This window comes from Microcaecilia unicolor, chromosome 3, assembly GCF_901765095.1.
Source record: "Microcaecilia unicolor chromosome 3, aMicUni1.1, whole genome shotgun sequence".
Taxonomy (NCBI): Eukaryota; Metazoa; Chordata; class Amphibia; order Gymnophiona; family Siphonopidae; genus Microcaecilia; species Microcaecilia unicolor.
In genome coordinates, this window is record NC_044033.1 from 328799207 (window position 1) to 328816373 (window position 17167).

The window sequence follows — 17167 nt, forward strand, 5'->3', positions numbered from 1 at the left end:
TTATGTTCTTACAATGTCAGATCCATGGCTGCGTCGGTAGTCCACTTTGTCAGCCTCCATTGAAGAAATTTGCAAGGCTGCACCGAGGTCTTCAGTCCACACATTCACATCTCACTACTGCCTTGAGCAGGATACCCAAGATGATAGTTTGGACAGACAGTTTGCAGAATTTGTTTTGGGTCTAGAATCCAACTCTACCCCCCCCCCCCTTAAAAAAAAAAAAAAAAAAAACAGTTGTATATAGTTTCAGGTTAATCACTGTTTTGTCCTCACTGTTGCCAGGCCCAATTTTCAGTGAGCCTGGTAGCTAGGATTCCCACGTGTGAGAATATACTTACCTGTAGCAGGTATTCTCTGAAGACAGCAGGCCATTAATTCTCACATATCCTCCCACCTCTCATGTGAGTTGATTCCATGCTGTGCTGTTATACTGCTGGTCCTGCACTCTTGTGTAGGGCGGGAAGACACTTGCGTGGTGGGGGATGGTGTGCATGCTCTTACAGCTATATTAGCTTTATTTAAGCTCCGCATAGGCAACACAGATGACGTCACCCACATGTGAGAATTAATGGCCTGCTGTCCTCAGAGAATACCTGCTACAGGTAAGTATCTTTGCTTACTCCTCCTATCACACAAGGCGGTGAGACAGTACATCAAGGAGGCTTTTCTGAGAGAATCTCAAGGAACATGTTGGTTGGTAAAATCTCAGAGTACAACATAGAGTAGGAGAAACATAATAATTATTAAGAACCTTAAGCAACAAAATCTTGAACTCAGTACAGTATTGAATAGGTAACCAGTATAATGATTTCAAAATTGGAGAAATGTGACTAAAACGAGATGTCCCTGTAATCACTCTAGCTGTAGAGTTTTGTGCAACCTGAATTCTTTATATTGCCCATGAGAAGACCATTACAGTAATCCATTAAAGGACAAACGATAGTTTGAACTATCTTACAAAAATTTAAGTAGCAGGCTTAATTTCCTTAAACTATTCTCAGCTTTAAAAAAACTTTACGAATTACATTCAAAACTTGTGTTTTCATGGTGAGTGCAGAGTCCAACTGGACTTCAAAGTTCCTAATCTCATTCAAAATTGGAATCTCAACAGAATCCATCTTTATATGATCTAAGAATAACTATACTGAGTCAGACCAATGGCCCATCTAGCTAGGAGCAGCAGTAATAGAAGAGCCTGAAAGAAGCAAAATTTGAGTTTTAGAAATATTCAGTTTTAAAGAATTACCCAGTGGCGTACCAGGGGTGGTGGGGGTGGTCCGCCCCAGGTAGGGGGTGAAAGGATAGCCGCGCAGCTGTTGGCTCTGCCGGTTCCCTGCTCCCTCGTTACTTCCTGTTTTGGGGTAGGGAACCGGCAGAGCAGACAGCCACGTGACTGCTCCCTTTACTCCCAGGAGGTGAGGCGCCCGTGGGGGGGGGGGGGGGCGCAGTGGCAATCTGCCGCGGGTACTACAGAGAGGCATGAGCCCTAAGGTACTCCTGCTCAGCAAGATAGTGTCAGATTTTTCTGTGCCTTCAAATACACAAAACTTTTCTGCTAAAAAAAAATTGATACCAGCTAAATCCAACACCCTGCAGTCAATTAATTAAAATGTCATGATTGATGGTGTCAAAAGCTGCTGAAATATCTAAAGTAACCAATAAAAACCTTCCTTAGCGTCCCTCCGGACCGGACCAGGATTGGACTGATGGGTTGTGCTCGCCTACCAGCAGGTGGAGACTGAGAAAAAACTCTGACTCTAGAGAGCCAATAGGAGCCCTGGCCATGTGACCTTAGCCTCAGTATTTTCTCAGTCTCCCAGCAGGTAGGAAGTGAGCCCATTAGTCTCTCTCCTTTTCTCTTTAGATATTACAGATATTTGTGATAATTCTTCTGTGCCTGGAATCTTATTTAGAGGCTTGACAGGGTTTCCTTTCTCTTCTTTCTTTGACAGCCTCGGGGGTGTTAAACTCAGGTGTCTCGAGTCCACCCCCCTTCCTCCCCATCTCCCTGGCTTAGCAGGGAAGGGCCGTCCCTTTCTCTGGAAAGGTGTACCGTCTTTGGGAGAGGCAGCCACTTTTAACAGGTAGCTGCTTTAAAAGAATTAAATAAAAGGAAATTCAAAGAAGCAGCCTTTCTTTCCCCAGACTTCTAACGAGCAGGCAGCTCCAGTGTTTTATTATGATTGAGGGGTTATAAAAAAAAAAAAAAAACAAACAGAAGAAAATAATTCAGTATCTGTGACTTTAAACAGCGATTTTTCTCGTCAGATTTAATTTCCTCCATTTTCTTGCGTTTTGGCGGCGGCAGTTTAAACAAATGAAAAAAAAAAAAAAAAAGGTGCGAACCGCGTAAGCGCGGCCACCTGTTTTTTCCGATATGGCTTAAAAGTTCAAACAGCTGCTGTCGGTCAGCGTCGCGCAGTTCACGCAGCCGGAACGTGTAAATTTTGCTCTCCCTTCAAGGTTTCTTCGGGTCCGGTGCTGCCTCCAGTTTTTTCGGGGCCTTTTTCGCCGGCTGTTGTTTCTTCGCCGTTCCACTGGGCTCCGCTTGTTCGGAGGTGTCGGGCGCGCTGTTGACGATCGCCACAGGGCCAGTGGAGCGAATGGCGGCCATTTTGTTTCTCCCTCCATCTTATCAGTCGGGGATCTCTCTGCGGAAGGTAAGGCTGCAGTTCATAGAGCAGTTCGGCTCCAAGATGTGTACACTTTTGTATGTGCTGAACGGCGTATTCTAAAATGCTCTTCACATCAGCAGGCAATATTTGGTTGAAAGGGGGCTCCTTTCATATATGGATATATAACAAGCTTTTCTTCTTTTAAATTTCTATGTATCACGGGGCTGTTAACACTAGTTTTTTCTGGTGCTCAGTCATTTTTCATTGCCTGGTGGAAAATCTACATCTTATCATAATATCATAATTCATTTCAAGCATTTTCCTCAATAGCTGTAGTATTATACAGTGTTTTAACAACTTTAGAAACTTTCTCTATAGGCATAGAGTAAATTTCTGTCTTTCTCATTCCCTGGTGAATAGGACTACATTGTCTAAGAGTCAATTGATTGGTACTTTGCAATTCTGACCATAATATCTTAGTTCCTTTCAAGCATTTTACTCCATGCCTATGATGTTATATAGTGTTTTAAGAACTTAACAGACACTCTCAATGGCTGTAGTGTTATACAGTGTTTTGCTTTTTCCGACTTTAAGAAGCCTTCTCTAGAGGCATACAGTATATTGTTCAGATGCCATGGGGATATATCAGCTCTTTCATATTCTCTGAGGGACAGTCCTGTCTACCAAGCTCCCAGTCACTCAGCTGCCTTAGCAGGCATGCTTTATTCATGTCTTCCCTTCTTTTCCAACTGCCTTGAAGCCTCTCATATTTCATTTTAGCTTTCTTCTGGTTTTTACAGGACATATGGTCACTTAGAGAATAAAGTCATCCTTTCACTTAAAGATAGTGGACGGTCCTCAAACCATCTACTCGTGTTTGTCTCTACTCTATCAGTTCAGCATTGGCAGATTATAAACATCCTGGTTTGGTCCAGTATGGCTATACATACCATCTGCTATCTCTTCCTCTTCCTTAGAGACCTGATGTTATATCAAGCTTTCTTGAATTCAGATACAGTCTTGTCTACACTGCCTTCACCAAGTGGCTGTGGCACAACTTCACTTTTTTCGTTACAGGTAATTTCCAAGTTTGTCCTTTTTCATTTTCATTCTATGCGCCTTCACTCCAGAGTGTTCTTTCAATTGGAAGGGGATTCACTCACTTCCTGTGTATTTATACCATAGGTACATAAGTATGGTTATGCTGGGTAAGGCCTAAAGTCCATCAAGTCCAGCATTCATATCTAATGGGCATAGGTACATAAGTTTTGCCATTCTGGGGAAGCTCAAATGTCCACCTTTCTACAGCCAGAACAGCATTAAAGACAAAAAAAAAAAAAAAAACCTCTCACGAGAGTATCGAACAGAAATCTCTGCTCCAAAAGCAAGGCTTTGCAGTAATTCTGCAAACTAACGCATACAATATTTGCCATGGCTGTTCACCACTAGGAACACCGGGGACCCTGGGCCTAGGTTCGGTGTTTTAACCTGAAACAAGCTCAACATTCATATCTATTGGGTGTGAGTCTGGTACTACTACTTAACATTTCTAGAGCGCTACTAGGGTTACGCAGCGCTGTACAAATTAACAAAGAAGGACGTTCCCTGCTCAAAGGAGCTTACAATCTACATCTCAGTGAGGGAGGACGCATGACCGTGGTACGTGGATTAGTGGTATGTGGATTAGGGAGATCCAAGAAATTACAGGCCGGTGAATCAGACGTTCATACTGGGACAATTTTTTTCTGTCCGGAGCATACTACCATAGCTGGTGGACTCCTATATTCAGAACTTTCTATATTCAGAACTTACCCAACTATGGAACGCCATAGAGATAGGGTTGGAGTTTGTAGCCCTATTTAACTGGTGTCCTTGGTCACCCTTCCTCTTCTCCTCAGGATCCAGAGAATGGCTAGTTTTTTGCTTATGCATTAACCGGTCATTTTCAGCAGTACTCTCTCTTCCGTTCTTTTATAGATCTAAGAGGATGTTCATTGCGCTCTTAGGGTCATTTCATTCTTACCTAGACGACTGCCTAATTGGAGAAAGTCTTATCAGCAGAGTTCTCAGGTCACGCACCGGGTGTTGCATTTCTTACAGTCTCTAGGTTGTGTGGTGATTGTAGCCAGGCCTCTCATTTGATCTCTCATCAGATATCTCTGATTTTCTCTTTGTTTTAGTCAGGTTGGCGCACAGTCTTTTGTCTCCTCTGCAAACATCCCAGTTTATATTTTTCTTGGTGACCTTGGGCCTTCGGCCATTTCCTCGCTCTATTCTGCAGAATGCAATTTTACTTTCTAATGCCCAAGAAGGAATTTTCCTTCATCCTATTGCGAATCTCAGGGTCATCAATCGCGCTATTTAAGTGTCATCTAGTTATCTCAAGAACCTTAGTTCTGTCATTGGGATGCTTCGTGCAGTACACTTTTTGGCAGAAGCTTTTTTGTATATATTTTTTTTCTGGGGGACCTCAGCAATTCGTTTTACCTTCGGGTGAATTTTGTTTTCCCTACTGACAAACAAGGCGGAGAGAGCTATGTTGGTCCTTGCCATGGCAATGGGTTATGTCATCCGCCAAGGAGGAGTTAAGAGTATACTCTTGAGTTTGTACTCATTTTTTCTTAGTTGTGTCACCCTGCATTTAGGTGAATGGACTCTCATTTTTTCAGCCTTACTTCCTCACTGCGACACTTCAGGGCTATCTCTTTTTGCCTTCAGGCTCACGAACATTTCTTGCTTCTTCCGTTCAGCAACAGTCTTGACGGAGACAGGGACAGATGCCAACGTCCAGCAGGGGTTTTTCAGCCTTCTTTATGCGTTTCTTCCATCATCTCACTAGGTGTTTACGCAGAACCAAGGCACCCTTCTACATCCGGACCCCCAGTCACTCAAACTTATGGCGTGGTTACTGGGTCTGCAACATCTTTGATATTTTCGCAGGAAGTACTTCAAGTTTTAATTGCTTCCAGACAGAAATCTACATTAAAGTCCTATGAATCAAAGTGGCGACGGTTCACTCTGTGGTACTCCTGTCGCCACTTCATTCCACAAACAGTATCCATTTTGCATGTTTTGGAATATCTTCTGCATCTTGCGAAATCTTGTCTGTCTTACTCATCCATTAGAGTTCATTTGGCAGCTCTATCAGTGATGCATGATACTGTTGACAACCGCACGCTTATGCAGCATCCACTGTCAAAGCGGTTTCTTAAAGGAGTCCTGCATCTGTACCTCCCGCTTCGTCCACCAGCTAGGTGAACTAGGTGAACAGACTCTTAAAGTTCTGTTTTCTAGTAGCCATAACTTTTTCTATAAAGTTTTCCTCTTCAAGCAGTGTTTCCCAGTAGCCATTGCAGCAAGTAGATCTATGTGTGGAATACTTCTATGGTTGGTAACTTCTTTTCGGTCTGCTGTAGTTTAAAGTTTTCACCTTTCCCAATCGGTTTTTTCTTATTGGTTTTGTCCTTCTAGCCAGTAGGCGTAAAAGTTTTTCATTGTTTCTAACCCGCTATATCGCGAAGGATCAAGGAAATGAGAATGTCTATTTCTCTTCTCACTGAGAGGGCAGTTCCACAGCGTATTACAACATATTCCACAACTTCAGAAGCGGGCTCTCTTCTTACTACGGCGATTTTTGGTGCTCTCGGTGCACATTGGTAAGTTGGCAACTTAGTCCTAGTTTCATTTTATTTTGCTCATTGGGACACACTACATGTTAGTTGTCGCCAGGTGGCCTATGCAGCATGAACATTTCTCTTTCAGTTTTCATAAGGTCCCTCCCTTCAGATTACTGCTTTGGTACTTCCCATCAGTCCAATCCTGGTCCGGTCCGGTCCGGAGGGACGCTAAGGAAGGAGAAATTAGATCTTACCTGCTAATTTGCTTTCCTTTAGTCCCTCCGGACCGGACCAGGCCCCTCCCATGTTCTCTCTACTCTTTAGCTTCTTTTATTAAGTAGGAAGTGTATTCAGTAGGAAGTGTATTCATTCCTTTACGATTCGTGGAACAATACTATATATATACAGAACTTTACGTGGTCTATACCACTTCTCTGGTGGTTGCTGGTGAGCTCAATTGCTGGAATCTATCTATAAAACCTTAAATACGCCATACCACTTCTCTGGTGAGAGTTGTGGCTGAGCTCAGTTGCTGGAATATCTATAAAACCTTAAATATGATTTACCACTTTTCTGGTGAGAGTTGCTGGTAAGCTCAGTTGATGGAATATATATAAAATCTTAAGTGGGCCATACCACTTCTCTGGTGAGAGTTGCTGGTGAGCTATAAGACAAGTGAGCCATACCACTTCTCTGGTGAGAGTTGCGGGTGAGCTATATTATATGTGAGCCATACCACTTCTCTGGGGAGAGTTGCTGGTGAGCTATATTACATGTGAGCCATATCGCTTCTCTGGTGAGAGTTGCTGGTGAGCTATAGTACAAGTGAGCCATACCACTTCTCTAGTGAGAGTTGCTGGTGAGCTGTAATACATATCGGGCCATACCACTTCTCTGGTGAGAGTTGCTGGTGAGCTCTGATACTTGGCATTGCCGAGTGCTTTGTGGCTGCTAGGATTCCATACGGCACAGAAGGTCTTTCTTTCTTTCCTGCTTTGTTATTCAAATACTGAGGCTAAGGTCACATGGCCAGGGCTCCTATTGGCTCTCTAGAGTCAGAGTTTTTTCTCAGTCTCCACCTGCTGGTAGGCGAGCACAACCCATCAGTCCAATCCTGGTCCGGTCCGGAGGGACTAAAGGAAAGCAAATTAGCAGGTAAGATCTAATTTCTCCTTTGCCTTTATCGAAGCTAGCTTTGACACCATCAAAAAGATATATCAACAATGTCTGTGTGTGATTTTCACAAAACCAAAATTGGTGCTGGTCCAGTATTTTTTGTTTCTGAAGATTGTCATCTAATTGCCACAACACAACTTTCTTAATCATTTTTGCAAGGAAAGGTAATGAGGAAAGAGTATGGTCTAATATAACTGTAGGATGAATTTCATCCAACAGGCAAAAAGAATTATTAATCCCAGCCATAACTTCCCCAGCTGGTCAGATGTAATAGCAGAAAACTTTATCTCACAAAGGGGTTTAAAAAGCTCATTGGGTAATGGTATATTATCAAATTGAGAAACCAAATTTTGTAATTTCAAATAAAACCCATTTTAAAAATCCTGAGCAAATACACTGATTTTGTATATTAGCTTGTGAACTATAGCGAATAACTCTTTTTTGCCGAAGAAGGGACTTCATCTATTTTATTAAAATAAAGCTTTTATGTGTTAATTGTAGCAGTTTTATAAGATTGCAGTTATAAATTATGAGCTTCTACAGTAGGTCTGCACAGGCAACCTCTCCATGCTCTTTGTTTGTCTAAGCTTCCGCTTCTAGTTTTAACTCCTCAGTAAACTAAGGTACATAATTTGATCAATAAATTTTACATGACCGCAAAGGGGCAATCTCGTTTAAGGATTCAATAAAACTGGAGTACCATTTTTCTAACATTGTGACAGGGCAGTGGCCAAAGCTAGATGGATGCTAGACTGCATACTACAAAAAGGAGGGGGTATTAGTACTCCTGTACAGATCAGCGAGGTTTCACTAGGAGTACTGAGTTCAGTTTTGAGGTTTTCTTTTATGAAAAATCTAAAGAGGCTAGGAAGTGACCCAAATGGTATATGGTCTGCACCAGAAGAAATGAGAAAAGATGTGGTAACCTGAATAATGTATACCCTGGATGAAAGGACAGAGGAGATAGGATACAAATACTTTAATACTTAAAGGTATTAATGAACAAACCATTTCAAAAGAAGCTAGTACTAGAGAACATGTAAGGAAGTAGACTTAAAAGCATCATCAGGAAACAGCAGCTCAACCCTAACTACTGGGCAGACTGAATGGGCCTCATTTGCATTACTCTATTTACTGGGATTTGTTAACGGCCTTTATGAAGAGATTCACTCAAGGAAACAGCAAGTACAGTTTAACATAAAATGTTCAGTTTTGTTAACTGCATAACAAAAGTAAAATGACCAAATGTAAGCACAGATACAATCTGATGTAAACTTGGAAGTTGCAAATTGAAACCTATGGGCCAATGCTCAAAACCCAACACTGGCATTAGTGGCAATTAGCGCTGGACCAGCATGCATGTTAATGTTTATAGAATGTTCAGAGGACTCTAGCGCGTAGAATATGTGCACCAAAGATGGCTGCAAATTTTATTTAAATGTACTCGTACTTAAAACGGGTGGCACGCTGCTGGTCGGAAGACTTGTCCATTGAGCTGACTGGGGACTCAGCTTAGATACTCTATAACTTGCATACAGCACCTTTTCGTAGTGTCTCCATCTGGGAACAGCAGTACAAGTTCGCACTCCGTTTATACATATAACCTGCACGAGTGAGATACTGGGCAGCTATGGTGACGGGAGCTTGCCCCAAATGTCAACAAACTCCTGCTTCTCTTGGGCATGTGTTTTGGAGTTGTCCTTCTATAAGCTCTTTTTGGGAACAAATTGTGGATAATATCACATCACAGTGGGGGCGGTTGCCTCCCTTGCATGCCTCTTGGCTATTTGCCATCTATAGACTTTCCAAAGCCTCTCACCCTTGTGGGATGCCGAGTTTCGTGCTTGATCAGTGTTGATGGCACAATGTGTGATTTTTAACACACTGGAGGGTGCCCACAGTCCCTACAGCCCCTACTCTAGTGATGTGGAGGACCCAAATGATATCTGTGCTCTCGATGGAATGTATAGCCAATCATGACATTTTCTCCCTACAAGGGGAGTGTTTTCAGAGAGTCTGGGAGCAGAAAAACAGTGAAAAATGTGTGCTTGCATTTCCAGACTTGCCTGGCGCATGCACACAAGAGTCTCACAGTAAGCATTATGCTCATGCGCCAGGCATAGTCCTTCCCCTTGCTTTCGCTTTCATTGTGTACATATAATTTGAATACCATTTCCTTTGAGCATTGGAAAGCCAGGTTTCTGTGCTGTTATTGCGCTATGGGGTCTGCACCGTTGGAGATCTTTGAGCATTGGGGCCCTAGTAACAGGACAAATATGATACATTCTCCGAGGACAAGCAGGCTGAATATTCTCAATGATGGGTCGTCCGATGGCCCAGGAGACCGGAACAAACTTCAAAAGCAAAGGAATCCTCTGGAACGTTCCGTCACGTGGGCTGAACGTACTGCGCATGTGCGAACGGCTTCCTGCGATGTGAATATGCCCTCTGAGTTCTTTTCGATCCGTGATTGGGAGAGTTGTTTTTCTTAACGCTCCCTATTCAAAGGCTCAGGAGATCCGTTTTCAGCATTCTTCGCTCAATTTTACCCCCTTTTCTCTTCCTATCTCCTTGTTTTGCTAAAATAAAAAATAAAAAAATTTTTTAAACCTATTTTCCTTTATTTTCTTAGTTTTTTCTTCCCCCTTGAAGTTTCCTTATTTTTTCGTCACTTCCATCTTTAGGCTGCTCGGTCGGGCTATTTTTTCCTTTTTTGTGCCTTTTTTTATTTGGCACCATTGAGCCGTTTAATTTCGCTGCCGCCGTTTTTCCCTCCATGTCATCGAGGACACCCAGTGGCTTCAAGCATTGTACTCAGTGCAACCGGACCATCTCGGGAACGACCCCCACTCGTGGTGTCTTCAGTGCCTGGGCCTCGACCATCTGCCAGCTGCCTGTAAGCTGTGTAATTTGATGAAGAAACGGACCCAGGTGGCTCGAGAGGCTCAACCTCATAAACTTTTTTCTGATCGGTCCGGTCCATCGACATCAGCATCAACATCGGTACCGAGGTCGGCGGCTTCGGTGTCAACGTTGAGGGAAGCATTGACATCAAGAGCGCAGGTAATGGCTGCTGAAAGATCGCACCATGCTGGGAGCAGCGAGGCATCGAGCGGGTCTCCACCTGTCTCGAGGCCTACTGCTATGCAGGCCCCCCGGGACCGAGCGTCGGTCCTGGCCCCGGCCCCAAGGAGGCGTGAGGATTCCACGTCCTCGTCGGTACTGAGGAGTCTCGATGGTGGGCATCGAGCGAATGCTAAGAAGCACTGTCATCGATCTCCTTCCATGCACGGTATCGAGAGCTCTGGAGAGCCAAGGGAGTCGGCACCCGAGAAGCGTCGGGAGGACCGCTCACCCTCCATACAAGAAGTGCCGATGCGTCAGTCATCTGGCAACCTGGTACCGCCTCTCGATCCCCCTCAGCTTCTAGCACCGACTCCTGTACCGGCTCCCCAGTCTTTTCTGATGGGAGCTCTCGACGAGCGCATCAGGGCCCTTCTTCCAGAGCTCCTGGAGGGGTTGCTGCGCCAGTCTGCCTTGGTGTCAGGGTGCTTGCGCCTTCTGTACCGACTGCGGAGGCGGCATCTGGGCCATCGCCTGTGATAAGTTCTCCGTCCTCGATGCCGCTTGCGGTACCGGCGTCGGCCGCCACCCGGGTTGATTCCCCCTCGATGTCGGTGGAGGAAGCTTCACCGGAGTCCAGGCAGGGATCGACTTCTAGACACCCCCCACGAGGTCGTCAATCCTCGATGTCGAGACAGGCTCGGGTTTGGGCTGCTCTTAGGGAGCTTCTGTCCTATACCGATGAGGAGCGCTCGTGGGAAGAAGAGGAAGGCCCCAGATACTTTTCGGAGGAAGAGTCATGTGGGGTCTCCTCCTGATCCTACTCTCAATTGAAAGTAGGATGTCTCCACCTGAGAGTCTCTCTCACCTTTGGTACGGGAAATGTCGTAAGGACATTCCATTCCCTATGGAGGTTATGGGTGAGCCCAGGGCCGAGATGCTCGAGGTCCTGGATTATCCTTCTCCGCCTGCTGAGGTTGCAACGGCCCCCCTGCATAATACACTCAGGGAAGTGCTTATGCAGAATTCGTCGTACCCTCTTTCTAATCCTGTGGCTCCCAAGAAATCCGAGTCCCAGTACAGAGTCCATGGAGAGCCTGTAATGGTGAAGGGCCAACTGCCTCACGATTCCATGGTGGTGGACTGTGCTCTCAGAAGAGCCAAGACATATACATATATATATATATATATATATATAGTAATGTTAAGAATGCCTTATGCTGTATCACTATCATGTATTCCATTACCTTGTAACCCAAAATTACTCTGTAACACCAAACGTCAATTCTCCTCTCATTTCCACTATCCATGATGTATTGTAAGCCGCATTGAGCCTGCAAAGAGGTGGGATAATGCGGGATACAAATGCAATAAATAAAAAAAAATAAATTAAATAAGAGCACTAGAGACTATGCCTCGGCGCCCCCAGGCAGAGAGTCTAGGACATTGGATTCTTTTGGGAGGAGAACGTATCAGGCCGCTATGCTCGCCGCCAAGATCCAAACTTACCAGCTCTACACAAGCATCCACTTGCGGAACTCGGTGAGGCAACTGTCTAGTTTGGTTGAAGCACTTCCTCCGGAGCTCGCCAAACCTTTTCACCAGGTGGTCAGGCGGCAGAAGGCGTGTCGCAAATTCCTGGCCAGGGGGCCTTACGACACTTTTGATGTAGCATCCTGAGTTAGCTGTTCAGGGTATAGTGATGCGCAGACTCTCGTGGCTGCATGTCTCTGACCTGGATCATAAAACCCAGCAGCGAATGGCAGATGTTCCTTGCCAGGGGGGGGGGGGGGGGATAATCTTTTTGGAGAGAAGGTAGAGGACATGGGGAGGGGGGGATAATCTTTTAGGAGAGAAGGTAGAGGACATGGTCGATCAGATCAGAAAGCCCCATGATGCTATGGATTCTCACCCGCCAGGCGTCTTCTGCTACTCCCTCCTCATCCAGGAGGTTTTTTGGAGGGAGGAGTGCCCCCTATTCCTATAATAGGCGTAGGTACGCTCCTGCTTCTCGGCAGCCGGTTCAGGCTCAGTCCCAGCATGTGTGTTCCTGTCAACGCTGTGCGCCTAAGGCCCCTAGGGCTCCCCAGCAAAAGCAAGGGACGGGATTTTGATTGGCTCCAGTGCAGCATAGCCTCAGAAAAAGTGTCCGTGCTGGACGGCTTGCCGGTCGGGGGAGGTTGATATTTTTTCACCAAAGGTGGCCTCTTATAACCTCCGACAGGTGGGTTCTTCAAATAGTACGGTTAGGATACACTCTAAATCTGACCTCCAAATTGCCCACCGGGAGCTCAGTCATTCAGCGCCCAGCACAAGCAGGTACTTGCAGAGGAACTCTCTGCCTTTCTCAAGGCCAATGTGGTCGAACCCATCCCACCAGTGGAAGAAGGGCTGGGATTCTATTCCAGGTACTTCCTTGTGCAAAAGAAAACAAGGGGAATGCGTCCCATCCTAGACCTAAGAGCCCTGAACAAATTCATAGTCCAAGAAAAGTTCAGGATGATTTCCCTGGGCACCCTTCTTCCCATGATTCAGGAAAACAATTGGCTATGCTCTCTGGACTTAAAAGATGCCTATACTCGCATCTCGATACTTCCAGCTCACAGGAAGTATCTTTGATTTCGACTGGGAACTCGGCACTTTCAGTACTGTGTGCTACCCTTTGGCCTCTCATCTGCGCTCAGGGGCTTCACAAAGTGCTTGGCAGTTGTCGCAGCATCTCTACGTAGACTGGGAGTGCATGTCTTCCCTTATCTGGATGATTGGCTGGTGACGAGCACCTCGTAGGCAGGGGCTCTACGGTCCATGCGGATGACTATTCAACTGCTAGAGCTACTGGGGTTTGTAATCAATTATCCCAAGTCCCACCTTGTTCCGGTTCAGAAATTGGAGTTCATTGGAGCTCTGTTGGACACACGGACGTCTCGAGCTTATCTCCCTCAAGCAAGGGCAGACAACCTCCTGACCCTAGTGTCCTTGGCTCGTACGTCTCAACAGATCATAGGTCGGCAGATGTTGAGACTTTTGGAGCACATGGCTTCCACAGTTCATGTAACTCCCATGGCACGCCTACATATGAGATCAGCTCAATGGACCCTAGCTTCCCAGTGGTGCCAGGCCACAGGGGATCTAGAGGATGTAATCTATCTCTCCACCGATTTTTGCAGTTCCCTTCAGTGGTGGACCATTCGATCCAATCTGGTCTTGGGACGTCCATTCCAAATTCCTCAGCCGCAGGAAGTGCTGATGACGGATGCATCCCTCCTGTGGTGGGGAGCTCATGTAGATGGACTTCACACTCAAGGAGCTTAGTCCTTTCAGGAAAAAGATCTTTAGATCAACCTCCTGGAATTGCGAGCAATCTGGAACGCTCTCAAGGCTTTCAGAGATCGGCTGTCCAACCAAATCATTCTAATTCAGACAGACAATCAGGTTGCTATGTATTACACCAACAAGCAGGGTGGCACCGAATCTCGCCCTCTGTCGGGAAGCTGTCAGAATGTGGCGTTGGGCTCACCATCACGGCATGTTTCTCCAGGCCACATATCTGGCAGGCGTAAACTACAGTCTGGCTGACAGGTTGAGCAGGATAATGCAACCTCACGAGTGGTCGATAAACATGACCGTTGTCCACGAGATCTTCTGAGAGTGGGGCACCCCCTCGGTGGATCTTTTTGCCACTCAGATCAATCACAAAGTCCCTCAATTCTGTTCCAGACTTCAGGCCCACGACAGACTAGCATCAGATGCCTTTCTCCTTCATTGGGGGACAGGCCTTCTGTATGCGTATCCTCCCATACCTCTAGTAGGGAAGACTGCTGAAACTCAAGCAAGACCGTGGAACCATGATTCTGATTGCACTCTTTTGGCCCGTCAGATCTGGTTCCCTCTTCTTCTGGAGTTGTCCTCCAAAGAACCGTGGAGATTGGAGTGTTTTCCGACCTTCATCACCCAGAACGAGGGGTCGCTTCTACATCCCAACCTCCAGTCTCTGGCTCGCACAGCCTGGATGTTGGAAACTTAGAGGTTGCCTCCTTAGGTCTTTCGGAGGGTGTTTCCCGAGTCTTGCTTCCAGAAAAGATTCCACTAAAAAGTGTTATTCTTTCAAATGGAGGAGGTTTGCCATCGGGTGTGAAAGCAAGGCCCTAGATCCTTTTTCTTGTCCTACACGGGCCCTGCTTGAATACCTTCTACACTTATCAGAGTCTGGTCTCAAGACCAACTCCGTAAGGGTTCACCTTAGTGCAATTAGTGTTTATCATCAACGTGTAGAAGGTCAGCCTATCTCTGGACAGCCTTTAGTAGTTCATTTCATGAGAGGTTTGCTTTTGTCAAAGCCCTCAGTCAAACCTCCACCAGTGTCATGGGATCGCAACATCGTTCTCACCCAGCTGATTAAAGCTCTTTTTGAGCCACTGAATTCCTGCCATCTGAAGTACTTGACCTGGAAGGTCATTTTCTTGGTGGCTGTTACTTCAGCTCATAGAGTCAGTGAGCTCCATGCACCTTATATCAAATTTCATCATAACAGAGTAGTCCTCTGCACTCACCCTAAGTTCTTGCCGAAGGTGGTGTTGGAGTTCCATCTGAACCAGTTAATTGTCCTGCCAACATTTTTTCCACGTCCACATACCTGCCCTGGTGAAGACAAGTTGCACACCTTGGACTGCAAGAGAGCATTGGCCTTTTACGTGGCGCGGACGAAGCCCTATAGACAGTCCGCCCAGTTGTTTGTTTCTTTTGACCGCAACAGGAGGGGAGTTGCCATCGGAAAACGCACCATCTCTGGCTGCCGGATTGCATTTCCTTCACTTATGCCCAAGCTGGGCTGACTCTGGAGGGCCATGTCACGGCTCATAATGTTAGAGCTATGGCTGCGTCAGTGGCTCACTTGAAGTCAGCCTCCATTGAAGAGATTTGCAAGGGCGCAACGTGGTCATCAGTCCACGCATTCACATCTCACTACTGCCTTCAGCAGGATACCCAACTCGACAGTCGGTTTGGGTAGTCGGTGCTGCAGAATCTGTTCGGGGTTTAGAATCCAACTCCACCCTTCTAGGCCCGTTTATGTTCTGTTCCAGGCTGCACTCCCACTTAGTTGTTTTTTCTTTTTAGGTCAATCTATGTTGTGTCCTCGCCGTTGCGAGGCCCAATTAACCAATTTTCATTGTTTTGAGTGAGCCTGGGGGCTAGGGATATCCCATCGGTGAGAATATTCAGCCTGCTTGTCCTCGGAGAAAGCAAAAGATACATACCTGTAGCAGGTATTCGCCAAGGACAGGATGAATATTCTCACACACCCTCCCTCCCCTTTGGAGTTGTTCTGTTCTCTGTTTTTGCTCTTTATTAAACTGAGAGGGCACATTCACGTCGCGGGCGGGAAGCCGTTCGCACATGCGCTGTGCGTTCGGCCCGCGTGACGGAATGTTCCAGAGGATTCCTCTGCTTTTGAAGTTTGTTCCGGTCTCCTGGGCCGTCGCGGACGACGACCAATCGGTGAGAATATTCAGCCTGCTGTCCTCGGAGAATACCTGCTACAGGTATGTATCTTCATTGTATCAGAAATATACACATCTTACAGTACTGTAGAACAATTCTCCAAAAATGCACGTTTTGCTCTCCTTACTTTCTCAGGTCTATTTTTAGCCCCCAGTTTGATGAGAATCATTCTGATATCTTTTGCAGTTTGTCTTTGAGTGTGTGTAACTTTTGAATAGTTGGACCTACTGCATTAGTCAGTAGGGACTGAAAACAAGGCCATGTGTAGGGCCCGGCCCATTATATAATAGCTAGTTTTTTCTGTGACTGCGTATTGGGTGTTCACGTTCACTTGAAAAAGCCAATGATTTAGCCTAATTTTCAGCTTTTCCCCACTTCTTTACACTGAGTTGAAATGCAGCTATGCAGAAGTTTTTAACTGGCTTGCATTTACTGTGCAGCTACTTTGGACCAGCCATTAGATTCTTGCCATTTGAGGAGAGACAGATGTTTTATATGTTTAAAATGTTTTAGCCAGCCCAGTGCCTCAGAGGCAATGTTGAACTCTTCCATGCAGAAAACCTGCTTCTTGGTCTGCAGATACCTCAGATGTATGAGGGAGCATATGAACAGTTTACAGTGTTAATAAAACTTGTTATACCGCATATAACCAGCAAGTGGACCTAAGCGGTGTACAATTTTTAAAAATAGGGGAGGGGAAACCCTATGTAATTGCAAATGAAAGCCCATGATGCTTTAGCTGAACACAAAGGGAGTACCAGTTGAGCTGGAATTCCAGTTGAGCTCAATTCCAGTTGAGCAGAACAAAAACTGATTTTTTAAAAATCTCTGTTAACTGTGCCTCAGTAACTGAGTGTAGTCATAGAAATCTTGTTCTAGGATGTAATTATAAAATAATAATAATAAAAGCATTGCACTCTGGCCACCAAACCATTTTCTTTCTTTCCTTACTTGGTCACAGGGCCAGAAATGTGGAGTTTTTCACATAACTTGATGGCATCCTTCTGACCTCAGTTCTTTGAAGAGACTACTTAATAAAGTTTGTATAGGAATGTAGAATTGCTGACTGATAACACTATAGCAATACAGAACAATGTATATACTATATAAACAGCTTATTGGGTGTTTTATTTATTCTGGCAAGACTTTAATTCTAAGCTACTGGAAAAAAAAAACCCCAATCATTGCATAGGACCT

The 17167-nt window shown here is 45.4% G+C and overlaps 1 protein-coding gene across 3 annotated transcripts in view; it reads left to right on the forward strand.

The window, feature by feature from the left end:
- WTAP (WT1 associated protein) overlaps window positions 1-17167 on the forward strand; it is a 220861-nt gene that overhangs the window by 201900 nt on the left and 1794 nt on the right. The window lies entirely within an intron of this gene.